We start from the raw sequence: 12106 nt of genomic DNA, 5'->3' as shown, positions 1-12106 counted from the left end.
GGCTTAGGAGGAGGTGGAGGAGGAGTGTGTGGAGGAGGCGTTGAAGGAGGAGGTGGCGGAGGCAGTGGCGGAGGAGGCAGCGGCAGAGGAGGAGGAGGCGGACGAAGCAGAAGAGGAGGCGGCGAAGGGGAAGGCGGCGGAGGAGATGGAGACAGCAGAGGTTGTGGAGGAGAAGAAAAACTAGATAAAGTATTTCAATAAGAAATGCACAGTGAACGCTTCCATGCTGAATGTATTCCTGAAGAATTGGTAGTAGTTGTAGTTGAAACATTTAAGACAGATGAAAATAGCTCAAGCATGTAAAGCATAGATGAATGTATCTAATGAGAATTAGGAATTGTTTTAACAGTGCTGAATATTTGCAGAAGAAGCTGAAGTAGTGAATTTCAAATGGAGGAAACTTGAAAAAGATTTGATGTAATTAAAGAACTGCTGAAAATCAAGGAAGTGTGTAAAGGGTTGCTTAATTTGTTGAAATATAGCCAAATGTATCAAAATGGCTAAATATTATGATTAAAGGGCTCATATCATGCAAAATCCACTTTTTAGACATTTTGGAGCGTTCCTATGACTCTATGGGTCACATATACACACACTGAGCACGGTAGAAATGCATTTCCTGCTTTTTTCACATTTTGAAAACGTAAATTTTCTCATCCAATGGAGAGAGTTACTACTCTGAGACCGTGTCCTATGTGTCGTCACACTGGTAGGAACATCTCCTTGCAAATCCTGAACCACCACCCCCACAATGATCCCGAACCAAAACTGGACTTCCGCCATTTCCCCCCTCTCACTCTCCGTGAACAGACCAACACGGCAGCGCCCAAGTCCTTCCATAGAAATAGTTCAGTTCTTAGGTGTTCTAACAACACCAAAGTCTATTCACTTTAACAAGGGATCAACAAGTGAGAATTTGTGGGTCACTTTTATTTTTAACGGACCGGTGCCAGAAACACTGCCTCAGCATTTCATACGTATGTGCATTTCAAACGAGGGTGCATACAATGCTGGATTTGTTTCACGGCTCCTGTTGGAAAAAAAGGACATATTCCTAAAGTCCGTCATCCACTCACTGAAGTAAGTACATGCTTGATATTTATAATGTTTTAAAATGTTAGTTTGTCCGTTTAAAATGTAGTAACCTATGTGTGAGGCAAGTTACTAGCTAGCTATGCTAACGGCTACAGCAAGTCGACCGAACCTTTCTCCCCTTCAAATGTGCTCATGTGGGCTCCTGCAGCCACACACCTGTGTGGAGAAAAGCTAATGATTATCGTAACGGCATCCAGCGGCTACACGTAGGGAGCGGTGGGTCTAGTGTCTGTCCTTTTTCTGTAATCACATACACCTGCGGGGAACAGCTGATCGTTATCGCCCTTCCAGCGGCGACAGACAGGAAGCGGTGGATCTAGCTCGCTGTAGTAAGTTTGTGCTTGATACTTGTGATATCTAAATATGTTAGTTGGGTCTGTTTAAAATGCAGTAACCCACATGTGAGAGAAGCTAATCGCTAGCGTCGCTAACGGCTACAGTGAGTCAACCGAGCCTTTGTCCCTTTCAAATGTGCTACTCTGAGTTGGTGCAATCACACACCTGTGTGGGGAACAGCTAATAGCGATGGGCCTTCGATCGGCGACAGGCAGGAAAAGGTGGAGCTTTTGTCCTGTTGACGTGCTGCCGCTCCTGTTTGTGTTGCGTTAGCCGTTAGCATGCCTTTAGGCCTTTGCACTTTAGAGCTACAGCTGGTCGATCGCTACAAAAAGAACCTGCAGATGAACACGGTTATGTTTGTTATTACCCCGTCCTGTGTCACAGCCTAAATCAACTTGTGATTTGGGGTTATGTCATTGTTCTATCAAATTCTAACATGATTAGTTGGAATGATTACTGTGTTGGGTTGCAAGCTTAGTTAATTAGTCACATCTCTACAATAACTGCTGCTTATCTGGTCAGTTACCGATAGCTTGTACCATAGCCATTATATTTGTAGGACCAATACAATTTACAGTAAATGTAACAGTCTTTTCTATACTGTAGGGAGCCACATCCCAGTTACCTACATGCAAGGAGGCTGTCAAACAGAGAAATCACTGCAGACTGTTGGTACACGGACATCTGCTGCCCAGCTCAGGAGTGAAGGTATGTAAGTTTGTATGTACCAACAGTAAGATAGGTAATAGAAGATTTTAATTGGTATATACTGTTTAGATTTTATATTTGAATTGTAACAACGGTTTATCTGTTGTTTTAGCACAGACAGGCCTGTCCTCTTGTTTGGTTTAATTTTTTTCTGGTATTGTGTTCTTACATTAGAGAAGGTTTTGACCTACATAATAATGAACATTTCACTAATCTACAATTCTGATTGCAGTACCTTTTGTTTTGATGAGGTGATGGTGAGGACAGCCACAGTTTCCATCTGGTAGAGGACTGCTTCCGCTCAGTCTTCCAAATAGTGATGAGAACAAGGATCACCACATCTCCCTGTTTACCCTACTTTCATGCATTTCGTCTGCAAGGCCCTGCAAAAGCTTCTGGCCTCAAACCCCCAGACTTCTTAATTAACTCAGTAACCTATACATTGCACATTGGAGTGTGAAGGTAACAGTTTGTTCTAGCTTTGGAGTAGTGGTGTATTTTTTTGGTTTACAATAAAGTTGGCTTTAACTATTATGTATTTCACTGAACTCTGTTTCTGAAGGGAAAACACTTTTATTCAGGAAATCATAGTATTGAAATTACATGTTTTTTCTCTTTCTAATATGGTAAGCTATAAAGTTGAAGCGGCCATAAATAAAAAGCATATAAATTATATATAAATTTTAAAAAAATTCTTAATGAGTATTGCACTCACAAAAAACACATTTTTACTCAAATGGTAAAGGAGTTATTCCACAGGTGGTTTACATCCATCATACAATGAGTGTTTTAGTGTTTTATCCATCAGGAAACTGCCTTCATCTACAACCCAAGCATGAAGAAGCATGAAGAGATAGCAACTCAGATTCTTCACCCTAGGAATCCTCAGCACCAGCTCACTAGCCTCTGTAGACTAGATACCTGTAACAACTTCAGAGACATATTACTGTCAGATTTATCAAGAATGACAAAAAACATAATTAAAAGCAGTAAAAATATGTTAGGTCAATATATAATTTGAACCTATGCTTTTTGTTCCCAGGTAGGTCATGCAGTGATTGCTCTAAATATTAATGCACATTTTTAAATAAAATTATGTCAGAGCAGCAGCACAAGTTAGACAAAACAGTGAAATGTGTAAATGTAAAATGTATTTATATTATTTCAGCTATGCTCTCACACTTATTTATTTGTATAATGTAAGCTAAAGCAGTGTTTTCTATTAACGAGAGTTTTCCAGGTAAGTCGTGTTGTGAATATTGAAGCTGCACACGCCATTTAGCATTCGCATTAGCAACCGCTAGTCGCTTTGCAAATTACATAAATCAATTAAATTGAAGTAAATGCGACATTACCAATGAGACACATCTTGCATCAGCCGAAATGTGGCGACTTCAACAGCCTCCTCTTCAGCTTCAGGGTCAGATTCGGGATCGTAGACGTATGGTTCTACAACGCTACGAACCAGCTGGCTATTCTCATGCAGTCCTGTAGTGGGTCTTCTTCTGTGGAGGATTGCGTTCTCAATGTCGCACTACTGCCACCTATTGTATCGTAACCGTGCGGTGGCTCGTATCCATTGAGCCAATTTAAAAAAAAAACAACAACAACAAAAAAGGTATGCGCTTCCGCACAGAGGTGTGGTGAGCAGCTTCGCTTGCGACACGCCCAGAAAACACAGCGTTTGCTGATGGGGAGTGAGAACCACATATTGACAGGGGCAGTGTGGACGATCTAAAGGGTTTTATGGGATGAAAATTTACAGAGACCTTACTGAGACATTAAAGTCTAATATTTTTTAGAATGAAAAGTATGATATGTGTCCTTTAAATAGTTTTGATTTCAAGAGCTGGATGAGTAGCTCCACGTTTTGGGAATATTTAATACAGCTGAAATTTGCTTTAAATTGAAAAAAGTTGAAGCTGAACAGTACAATAGTTTCATTAACTAGTCATAATTAACTAGTCAAGTGCAGAAAATTGATATTTAAGTTACAAAGTTAGATTGGTGCTTTTATTTTGAATTTGAATTTGAGGAAGTGTGTGTCCTAAATTGCTAAACTGGAAAAAGCACTCATTAAGTAGTCCTAAATAACAAAAAAAGCATTCAAAAGCATAAATAAAAAAAGCTGACTTAGTAGCATTAAAAGTTCTTATTTTGAAATTATTTACAGAAGGCTTGTGTAGGTAACTGTTAAATTGTAAAATTGTCTTATTAACTAGTCATAATAAACCAGTAATAGATTTATAAAGAATAGAATAAAAATAGAATCATTACTGATTCACAATTAACTATTAAAAAGCAGAAATTATTCCATTAAAAGCCAGAAATTTGGTTTGATGCTTTTATTTTAAAAGGATTCAGAGACGCGAGTGTTTTATAGCTAAACTGTAAAATAGTCTCATTACTTGTCACAAATAACCATTCAAAAACAGTCACGATTACCTATTCAAAAGCAAAAATAGTGCTATTAAAGCTAAAAATTTGGATTGGTTCTTTTATTTTGAAAGTATTTAGAGGAAGCGTGTGATTAATTACTAATCAATCATCAGTGTAATGAACTAATCAGTAATATGCATAGAGTTGCATCAGGAGATTGACCTGTCAGTCGAAGGTGCGCCGTTAGAGATAAAAGGCAGAAAAATCAGGCCCATTCTGCTCTGTGAAAGCAGCGTTGCACCGCTGCTAAACAGGCTTCTTACTTCAAAACCATAATAGCTGTCAAAAAATAATGTCATTTTATGAATGCCAAGGCTTTAATGAGCAACTGGTGTAAGTTTTATGTTTGAAGACGAAAGTTGTGGCCACAGTCGCGATTTAAAAATGTCACTCTTGAGTGTCTCTCCAAAAAAGTCTCACAGACACATGCATTAAGAGTCTATGGGAGAAATTGTGGAACTCCCTGCGCTTTGAGAAACATACAGACTAAAGTATAGGTCTAAGGGCTTAACCAGACACATGATTGAAAGGAGGTAAGTATGACTTTTAATGAGTGAAAAAATTTTATCCATATCTTCAAAACTGTGGCTGTAGTGACAAGTTAAAGAGAAAAGCTCTGAAAAAAAAACATTCCTTCACAAATTCTTTTCTCGTTTTCTGTTTTTTCCTCAAAACGAGAAAATGGGAAAAAGCTTTAAAACCATTTATTGGTCTGGTTTTGAGCTAGTTTATTTTTTTTTACCACGCTGCTTTGATTAAACACACTGCTTTGATTAAATGCAATTTGTCACTTTTATAGAGAGAAACAAGAAAACGGTCGGTGTGTGTTCTAACAGTTTGAGTTCCCCCTCCAGAATAAAAGCTGGTAAAACGAGAAGACCAGTCGTTTCCTCCAACCAAAACAATCACGTGCTGTGTTACCAGCATTTTCAGACACATTAACAGGTCCTCTGGTGAAAGTGGCAGACCTTATTTAGAAACATAGTTCTACACATTACACCATACAGTTATGTTTATATATGCACAGCTGTATCCATCTGATTAACCTGGAAGAGACAAACAGGTTGTAACAGACTGTTACAAGGTCAGACCACAGGGGACAATGAAGGAAGTATGGCCCAAATGTGTGTTTGTCTGAGTGGAGAATAAGTTCTGACAATTTGCTGTGGATACAAAAAATGTTTATCTAAAGTCATGCATGTATTGTACAATGTTCAGAGTAATAATCTAAAGATCCTGGGTTGAGACAAAGTAGATCATTTGGGGATGACCCACGGATGACCTTTTATAAAATAAAAATAGCAACAAATCATGCTGAATGCCACTAAAACAGCAGTGGAGCTGCCGTGGCTTCAAACTACAGAAAAGTAGAAAACATTAAAATGGTTTTCAACAACAATACTTGACAACGGCAGTGATATTAATCCAAATGTCGTGGACAAATTTGCCTCAGTGTCATCAGCAGGTCAGCGTAAATTAGAAGTTTCTATTGAGTAATTCCCCTTCGTCTAGTGCTTAGGATTTGGTGCTTTCACCGCCGAGGCCTTGGTTGGATTCATTGTCCTGTTCAACAAAGGAAACTCTCCACATTTTGGTTTGGATTTGTATCAAGAATGACATTAGTATGTGGCCTAAATTTTTCCTGCAACAAAAAAACTGTTTTGATGTCTTCCACACTCTCTAGTTTGAAGGTAGCTCCGAAACAGTTTTAATGAAATTTAGCATGATCTGTTCCTATTTACATATTAGGGCGGTAATTGCAGCAGAACATGATGTCAACCTGATTCCTTACAAATCTAAAGACAGGACAACCACACGGACAAATTGGCAAGCTTTACAAAAACAAGCTTATATGTGTTTTATTGGCTTTATTGAGCTTGTATTTCTGGTGTGTAACTCCCTGGTCCTCCAATTTCTCAATTCGATTCAATTTTGTTCATATAGCGCCAAATGACAACAGACTTATCTCAAGGCACTTTACAACGCAAGGTTTAAGACCTTACACAACTAAACTCAATAAATCCCACATACAGCACGCCTTTAATTACAATTTGACAGCAACAGTGGAGAGGAAAAACACCCTCTCTAACGAGGAGAAAACCGCCAGCAGAACCAAGCTAAATGTGGGCGGCCATCTGTCTTGATCGGTTGGGGTGAGGGGATAGAGAGAGAAAAAAACACAGCAACAAGAGAGCAAAGGCAGGATGGTTTGACCAGAGACTGGACACAGGCAAAATGATTGGACCCGCAGCTGCCCATCACAGACACATAGCTCTGAGTTCGATGATACCTTTAGGTGAAGACAAAGTGGGGGAGAGAGAGAGAGAGGAGCTCAGTGTATAAATAAAGTCCCTCAGCAGTCTATGTCTATTGCAGCTTATCTAAGAGATTTTTCCTGTCACTGACAATCATTGACAGTGACTTGAACTATCTCTAACTCTAAGCTTTATCAAAAAGGAAAGTTTTAAGCCTGACCTTAAAGGTGGAGAGTGTGCCAGCCTCTCGAAACTGAACGGGGAGCTGGTTTCACAGGTGAGTAGCTTGGTAGCTATAAGCACTGCCTCCCATTGTATTTTTATCCAGTGGCTGGATCAGCTCTTGACCAACTCAGTGGCAGACAAATTGCAGGACTGCGATGGTGGTATAGTGGTGAGCATAGCTGTCTTCCAAGCAGTTGACCTGGGTTCAATTTCTAGCCATCGCAAAGCGAGCAAATATTTTCAAATCTGTTGAAATTGTGGACAATCTTCTACTTCCGCCTCTCGAGGAGTGCAGACGTGTTTTCTCTCTGCTCCCACTCTGCTTTTGCTTGCAGTGTCCTTGTCTTGTCTTTTCTCAAAGACAAGCCTTGTCTCAAAGCTGCGCAAGGGGACGCCAATGGATTTCTAGTCCATCGCCCCGACCACTCGGTGGGTTCATGAGCTTCTTATGGTCTAGATGTACCACAACATAATCAGTGTGAGTGTGAATCACCCCAGACAGTCTTCATCAGCATTTTCACTTTACGTCTATGAAAACAGCAACAACAACACTTGACAACGGCAGTAATATGAATCCAAATATCAAGGACAAATTTGCCTCAGTGTCATCAGCAAGTCAGTGTGAATTAGAAGTATCTCTTGAGTAATTCCCCCGTTCGTCTTCAACAAAGGAAACTCTCCACATTTTGGTTTGGATTTGTATCAAGAATGACATTGGTCATTTTTCCTGAGACTGGACACAGGCAAGATGATTGCACTTGCAGCTGCCCATCACAGACACATAGCTCTAAGTCCAATGATAGTCCGAAGATACCTTTAGGTGAAGACAAAGTGGGGGAGAGAGAGAGAGAGCTGGGAAGAGGCACAACTACCGGAGAGAAAGAGACAAGGTTAGTTAAACATGGAACAATGATGGGAGGGTATTGGACAGAAGCAATAGAAAGAAACAGAGGAGCTCAGTGTATAAATAAAGTCCCTCAGCAGTCTATGTCTATTGCAGCTTATCTAAGAGATTTTTCCTGTCACTGACAATCATTGACAGTGACTTGAACTATCTCTAACTATAAGCTTTATCAAAAAGGAAAGTTTTAAGCCTGACCTTCAAGGTGGAGACTGTGCCAGCCTCCCGAAACTGAACGGGGAGCTGTGTAGCGGATTAAAAATATTAATAGTTTGATATTAATGCAAAACATTAATATACCTCGAAGTTGGGGCACCAGGTTTGTTTTAAAGCTTAAACCACGCTTGTATCAATCTAGTCAACGCCAGATATCAATTCAATGAGTTGCCACTCATGAACAACAATAACCACTTTCTTGTGATAAAACCAAATCAGTCTCTTATGCCGTGAATTCTTGTCGCGCTTCAGTGACCTCTGCTTAAATCTGAAGAGCAATGCACACAAAACCAGATTCCTTTTTAACGTTTTATTAATCTAACACTACTGGATATATGAATAACATAATATGGAAATACTCAAATAAACACAACAGAAAATGAGAGAACGATCAGAATGAAATGATAAACAGTGAATGAATCAATGAGTGAAACCCAAAGAATGGTCAAGACCTGAGTGTGTGATGGCTTTGATCAAGCGAAAAGAGTATTTGTCTCTAACTAGTTCGAATCTAAGGATAACTAATGAATTTGGAATGATCAATTTTAGCGCTTTGAGAAACACCAGAATTCTCAGAGGATTAGAGATGTTCGTCTTGCCTTAGTTTGGAGCTGTAGCCGCTGTGCAGCGTCTTCCGTTACCGGTTCGGTTGAGCAGGCGTGCCCTCTCTGGTCCAGGTGCCACGGCCTCTGAGCCAGGAATCGTCGCCCGCAGTGATGGCGTCTCGGGTTCTGCGAAGTAAAAGTCAGTCAGGCTGGACTTTCCAAGGTGTTTCAAAGCGTCAGCGCTACTTAAACTGGCCCAAAAAGGGAACCGGCTGAAATCTAATTCAATTAGTTCGATCAAAAACAGCGAGTCAATTAAGGACTGGTTGTGATAGTTTCAGTTTCGCGGAGTTTCTTGATGACTTTCTAACGTAACAAAAATCGTTGTTCGTTCGTTTTCTAAGTTTAACTTAGGTTTACAAAATTTAAGAACAAAGGAAAATTAAAGAGGGCGGCACGGTGGTGCGGTGGGTAGCACTGTCGCCTCACAGCAAGGAGGTTCTGGGTTCGATTCCCGGAGGCGACCCTGGCGCCTTTCTGTGTGGAGTTTGCACGTTCTCCCCGTGCTTGCGTGGGTTCTCTCCGGGTTCTCCGGCTTCCTCCCACAGTCCAAAGACGTGCATTAGGTTGATTGGCCTCTCTCCATTGCCCGTAGGTGTGAGTGTGTGAGTGAATGCTTGTCTGTCTATGTGTTGCCCTGCGATGGACTGGCGACCTGTCCAGGGTGTACCCTGCCTCTCGCCCGTAGCCAGCTGGGATAGGCTCCAGCACCCCGTGACCCCGCACTAGGGAGTAAGCGGTTAAGAAAATGGATGGATGGAAAATTAAAGAAAAGTAATGCGATGCAAATAGAAAAGGTGAAAGAAGGTTGAAGATAGAGGGAAATCCGATTCACCTAGGGTGCCCCTGGTTTAAATACCCCAGGGGCAGTGGTCACTGCAGGGCGGAGAAATGACTTCAACCAGTGGTGAAGAGTTCCACCTCTTCAGATCAGGAATCAAACTATTTGATTTGGATCGCTCCTAAATCTGGGATAACTAAGCTTTCCTCTTTTCATCAAGCTCAAAGTTCCATCACACCATAACACAATAAACATGTAATGATCACTTTGACACTCAAATGAGCAGAGAAGTCAGAATGGTTAAACAGCAATATTAAATGCATAGAATCTTAAGGTCTTATATGTGGTCCCTTACAATGCTGTAACAAATTAAATGTTATTCATGATGCCTGGTCTTGTCTTATGCAACACCCAGTAAACACTAAACCATACATGAATAATAAATGCAAGCAAAATCAAATTATAAATGACCTAATCTGGACATTACTAATTAAACAATTGTAACACTTAAAAATGTGATACAATAATGAGGCTACCGAATTGTAGCTGGTGGAAATAGTCCATGTGTATGTTGCACAGATTAAAAGAAGTAAAGAAGGTGAGTCTCTCTATTTCAACTTTGTGCCCTCACGCAAAGGAAAGCGTGGTGATAACTTGGAGTCCATTTGTGACTTTAGGTATTTCCTGGCAAATCTGTAGATCAGGCATTAAACACACAGAAACCAATCTAATATCAAATGAAAACATTTTGTCCACAGAACACAATGACATCTGTTTCATGGAGGTTGAAAGCTCTGATGCGTCTAAACCAGAACTTGTGTCCAAATGAAGTCTCTCGTTGTCTTGATGAGCACATTCCACATTTTATGGCTGGTGGTCCCAGTTCTGGGAGAGACCGCTTCTTGGTGATAAATGTGACAGCCTCTCCTTTTGGCATGATAAGCAGAGGTGGAATCCTGAGGGATTTACAGGTAGATCAACAAAGTGGACTCATGGTTCTTTGATATGGACCTTTGAGATGTTGGCGTCAATTGGTGCCTGTGGTGATAGAAGCCAGTCTCCTGTTGTGGAGAAAGGTTCAGGGTCCCTTATCTCTGGGGACTGAAAGGGACGTAGGGGCTCATCAAAGGAGGGAGTTAAGTTCACATGTAGGTCAGGTTACCTTAGTCCAGACGTGGATTGCTACAGCTGGTTTCACAGGTGAGTAGCTTGGTAGCTATAAGCACTGCCTCCCATTGTATTTTTATCCAGTGGCTGGGTCAGCTCTTGAGCAACTCAGTGGAAGACAAATTGCGGGACTGCGATGGTGGTATAGTGGTGAGCATAGCTGCCTTCCAAGCAGTTGACCTGGGTTCCATTCCCAGCCATCGCAAAGCGAGCAAATCTTTTCCAATCTGTTGAAATTGTGGACAATGCAACTCAATCTGTATGTATATCGACAATTGGTGAAGACCAAGTCATTCAGCATGGATTCATTTCACTGCCATTGTACCAGCAGGGAACAAGCTAAGCCTCACCTGTGCAATAGTGATGCTATCTCAAAGCTGCGCAAGGGGACGCCAATGGATTTCTAGTCCATCGCCCCGACCACTCGGTGGGTTCATGAGCTTCTTATGGTCTAGTTGTGCCACAACATAATCAGTGTGAGTGTGAATCACCCCAGACAGTCTTCATCAGCATTTTCACTTTACGTCTATGAAAACAGCAACAACAACACTTGACAACGGCAGTAATATGAATCCAAATGTCGTGGACAAATTTGCCTCAGTGTCATCAGCAAGTCAGCGTGAATTAGAAGTATCTCTTGAGTAATTCCCCGTTCGTCTAGTGCTCAGGATTTGGTGCTTTCACCGCCGAGGCCTGGGTTGGATTCATTGTCCTGTTCAACAAAGGAAACTCTCCACATTTTGGTTTGGATTTGTATCAAGAATGACGTTGGTCATTTTTCCTGAGACTGGACACAGGCAAGATGATTGCACTCGCAGCTGCCCATCACAGACACATAGCTCTAAGTCCGATGATAGTCCGATGATACCTTTAGGTGAAGACAAAGTGGGGGAGAGAGAGAGAGAGCTGGGAAGAGGCACAACTACCGGAGAGAAAGAGACAAGGTTACTTAAACATGGAACAACGATGGGAGGTTATTGGACAGAAGCAATAGAAAGAAACAGAGGAGCTCAGTGTATAAATAAAGTCCCTCAGCAGTCTATGTCTATTGCAGCTTATCTAAGAGATTTTTCCGGTCACTGACAATCATTGACAGTGACTTGAACTATCTCTAACTCTAAGCTTTATCAAAAAGGAAAGTTTTAAGCCTGACCTTCAAGGTGGAGACTGTGCCAGCCTCTCGAAACTGAACAGGGAGCTGGTTTCACAGGTGAGTTGCTTGGTAGCGATTCCCATTCTTGTTTGGATTTGTATCAAGAATGACATTGTTACCGGTACAAATCTTATACCCATTACTGTGCAATAACCCTGCAATGACCTCATACTCACTCTAACTGTACTGTACTGCTTTGTACTGTGCCAACACAAACTGTTG

At 41.1% G+C, this 12106-nt stretch overlaps 1 non-coding gene across 1 annotated transcript; it reads left to right on the top strand.

Moving 5' to 3' along the window:
* Positions 1–10864: 10864 nt before the first annotated feature.
* On the top strand, positions 10865–10936 carry trnag-ucc (transfer RNA glycine (anticodon UCC)). The gene has a single exon. It is a non-coding gene; the product is annotated as a tRNA-Gly (tRNA).
* The last annotated feature ends 1170 nt before the right edge of the window (positions 10937–12106 follow it).

Source organism: Betta splendens, chromosome 6 (genome assembly GCF_900634795.4).
Source record: "Betta splendens chromosome 6, fBetSpl5.4, whole genome shotgun sequence".
Classification (NCBI taxonomy): Eukaryota; Metazoa; Chordata; class Actinopteri; order Anabantiformes; family Osphronemidae; genus Betta; species Betta splendens.
This window is presented reverse-complemented; position numbering and strand designations above follow the sequence as displayed.